At 38.2% G+C, this 3,996-nt stretch overlaps 1 pseudogene; it reads right to left on the reverse strand.

Moving 5' to 3' along the window:
* Positions 1-3,415: 3,415 nt before the first annotated feature.
* Positions 3,416-3,515, reverse strand: LOC127089516 (uncharacterized; annotated as a pseudogene).
* Between the last annotated feature and the right edge of the window lie 481 nt (positions 3,516-3,996).

Genomic DNA, 3,996 nt, shown 5'->3' on the forward strand with positions numbered 1-3,996 from the left:
ATTTTGCAGATGAAATTACACACAAATGTATGTTTATTTAATTGTTCTTTTTTGGGTCAACATTGGGGTTCAGTCACCAATGGGTTGAATAACCGGGTGAGGGCTACCCAACTTAGAAGGTGCAATTGATTTTTACCGCCAAAAGATTTTTTTTTCAATCGATCAAGTGTGATATATGAATCAAATGTATGCTAGACTCAAGGTCAGAGACTATGGTACAAAATACATGGCAAACTCATGTCCCTCTTTCGGATACTTAGGGTGTTCAAGTAATACCCATTTTATTAAGTTATCCCGGGGTCCCTAGACTCAGTCTCTCATTCCTCTAACTATAATTTCCTCATAATCGAAGCTTTTTCATAAAAAAAATTAAGCGGTCTTAATTTTGGGAAAATTGAAACACTGGTCTTTTGAAAGTAAAGCTAACAGAAGTAAACAACGAACATAATCCGCCAAGCACCCGAATAAGAAAAATAAAAATAAAATAAAATAAAAGCAAAGAAATCCCCCTGAACTTGAACCAAACATTGTCCAAAATGTTTTAGTATAAGTAAGAAGGGGCAACCTCACAAAGATCCTCACTCGGAAGGAGGGGATGAATTATAAGTTGTTGGAACATAACATGCACATCATTCAACACCACGCCTTGCCTTGATTGCTCTTCTTTCATGTCGCAGATTTCAGACTGCACCTATTCCCACCTGTCCTAATTTCATTTGATGGTTTCATATTGGGTAGGGTGAGTAAGTGGTAATACAATGTCTTCATCCTAGAGTTCCCTGCATAAAGAATATCAAATTTGGGGTCGTCCTCATCCTCAAAAAAAAATCCCGGAGTATGGGTGTCCGCCTTATAAAGCCAGTTATTTTTAACATCAACCCTCACTCTCCTTGGGTTAGGCAAATCAATTATAGCCTTATTTTGAATCATCATTGTGTAGGTGTTCCCATCAACGGATACCGTGCCCTGATGTTGATAACACGAAATTATATCGCTTTTTAAGACTTAATTCAATTAAATTATATTATCATTTACGCTAGTTTATCTCATTTTATCAGATATTATGCAGTATTCCTCTTCTATTTATATCAGGTACCCATTTTGAAGCAAAAGTGAAAAAGGGAAGAAAAGGAGGTGTAAAAAGGAACAAAAAGGAGAGAAAAGGAACCAAAGGCCAAAGCCCAGCCCAAAGCGCACAAGTCACCAATGTTGTGCCTGTGACGGACGTCACAGGACGCGTGACGAGCGTCACGCGAAGTAGCCTTGTGACGGACGTCACACATGGTGTGACGAGCGTCACACCAGTCCACTAGCTTTTTGGCGCAAGTTACGCTCTCAGAGGAATGGAAGTAACGTTGAGGACTTTGTGTCCTATTCCCAAGCCGTGAATTTAGCACGCTGAAGACTCGTGGAAAAGAAGAAAAAGGCAGTTAGTAGCACTACTATAAATAGCTACCCTAATCCCTCTCGTTTGCTCTCCTCTCTTTGCCGTTACACACACCGAAGCTCTGCCGATTTTCTGTTCAAGCTTTTTGCTTATTTTTCTTTTTCCAGCAGAATTAATATTGTTTATTTTATTTATTTCTTTTGCAAGTTTTATTTTCTTTTTCCCTTGCAATTTATCTTCCCCGTTTTTAGCTTTTAGATATTTTTCGCGTATTAGTTTCTACACCGGAAACTACTGTGCAACTTTATACCGGATTTAACCTTACGTTATATTCGAGTTTTATTTCCTTGATTTATTTTACTGTTCAATTGAAGAATCCAAGAACAAATCCTACCGGTTTGTGGTGGAGTGTTCAAGACCATTGTATTACGCATTCAGGTTCTTTAATCGTTATTTAATTTTTAATGTTTTATTCTATTGTTTATTTACATTGCCTGCCTGAAATGAGTCTGTGTATGCATGATAATAATTCTTATTTATTTAGCATGTCTGGCTAATTTGCCTAGGTATCGGTATGTAAAGTAAGCAGAATAAGGGGTCGAGACTGAGTCGGTCTATTCAAACTTAAAATTAGAATCAATCTTTTTATGGTCTTAACTTACAGGTTTAATAACAAGATTTTTTACAAAAGTAAAAGACATAAAGAAGTTGAAACCAACAGAGCGAGAGTTTGAGGTTTTAACTGGACAGTGTAAGTTAGTCATTAAGTCTATCTCAGGGCGAGAGCAAGTTTTAGAATTAATTAAATTCTGACTTTTTTCCAAAAAGTATTTTTAAAGATTGGATGTGAGGACGAGAGTTAAGCATTTAGATTTAATTGTATAACCTAAGTCAACAGAGCGAGAGTTTGAGATAAGGGTGTTTAAAACGGTCAGTATTTTCTTAAAAAGAGTTTCTGCAACTTTATTGTTTTCAAAATATGATTTTTGACTTAATTATAAGTGACAGCAACATTAATATAAGATCATGGTTTCTTCAACAGAGCGAGAGTTTGAGATAAAACCTTTAACCAATAAAGTTAATCGAAACGATTTATTTTAAAACCGAGAGACCGACAAGGAATTGATTCCCTAGTTTTGACGAACTACATACCGATATCCGTTTTATTGATATTTAATCTAGATATTAGTTTAGCTCTTAGTTTTCCCCCAAGCAATCAAACATTTTCACCTTATATTTACGTAGTAACTTTAGATAACGGTACATCGATTCATAAGTCCCTGTGGGATCGATATCTTTTAAAACTACGCGATAGAACTGTGCACTTGCAGTTTGTATCCCATTCTCGACTCACACAGTCGAGCGATCAAGTTTTTGGCGCCGTTGCCGGGGACTTTTATTCAATCGATATCGTAACTCTTCCGTTACGCTGTAGAGACTAAGGTTTCTTTTTCCTTCTATTCTTTCTTTCGTTGATTTGTATGCCACGCACTCGCTCTCAAGGCGAACCGCTCTATTTACGAATCAACGATATCGAACTATATCTCCGAGTCTTACGACGAATTCGGGAATATCGTGCTGAAAACAATCTCCCTCCTATAAACCTTCCTGATATCAAAAACATTTTTCCTTCTTTAACCGAGATGGCAGAACCAGCTCGTGCTCTTAGAGATTACGCCGCTCCATCGCAAGATGAACCGCATTCAAGTATTGCTCCGCCCGCAATAGAAGCAAACAACTTTGAACTTAAACCTTCGTTGTTGCAGGCTGTGCAACAGAACCAATTCTCTGGAAATCTTACCGAAGATCCAAACCTTCATTTATCCGTATTTGTCCAATACGCTGATACTGTTAAAGCTAATGGTGTCACTTCAGAGGCAATTCGACTTCGTCTTTTTCCTTTCTCATTAAGAGATAGCGCTAGAAGATGGCTTCAATCTCTTCCTTCCAACTCAGTCACCACCTGGAACGAGTTGAAGAAAGTTTTTCTTGCCCGATATTTTCCGCCAAGCAAAACAGCTATGTTAAGAGCCCAGGTAAACGGATTTAAACAGAAAGACAACGAGTCTCTTTTCGAAGCATGGGAAAGATACAAAGACATGATGAGACTTTGCCCACACCATGGTTTGGAAGACTGGTTAGTAATTCACACATTTTATAATGGTCTCTTATACAATACAAGGTTAACAATAGACGCCGCTGCAGGTGGTGCACTAATGAACAAACCTTATGCTGATGCTTACCAGCTTATCGAGAGCATGGCCCAAAACCACTATCAGTGGGGAACCGAACGAACAACAGTGGAAAAACCTCAACCGAAAACTGGCATGTACGAGATAAGTAACCTTGATCACGTTAATGCAAAAGTGGATGCTTTGGTCCAGAAAATTGAAAGTTTAAATGTATCACCACCAACCGCCGTGGTTGCTATAACTCAGAATTGCGAGGTCTGTGGAATCCAAGGCCACACTCCTGCGGAATGTCAACTCTTGACTGGAATCCAAGCAGAGCAAGTAAACTATGCTCAAGGAAGCCCCTATTCGAATACCTATAACCCAAATTGGAAGAACCATCCAAACTTTTCATATAAGAGTAATAATGCTTTATAC

Source organism: Lathyrus oleraceus, chromosome 5, assembly GCF_024323335.1.
Source record: "Lathyrus oleraceus cultivar Zhongwan6 chromosome 5, CAAS_Psat_ZW6_1.0, whole genome shotgun sequence".
Classification (NCBI taxonomy): Eukaryota; Viridiplantae; Streptophyta; class Magnoliopsida; order Fabales; family Fabaceae; genus Lathyrus; species Lathyrus oleraceus.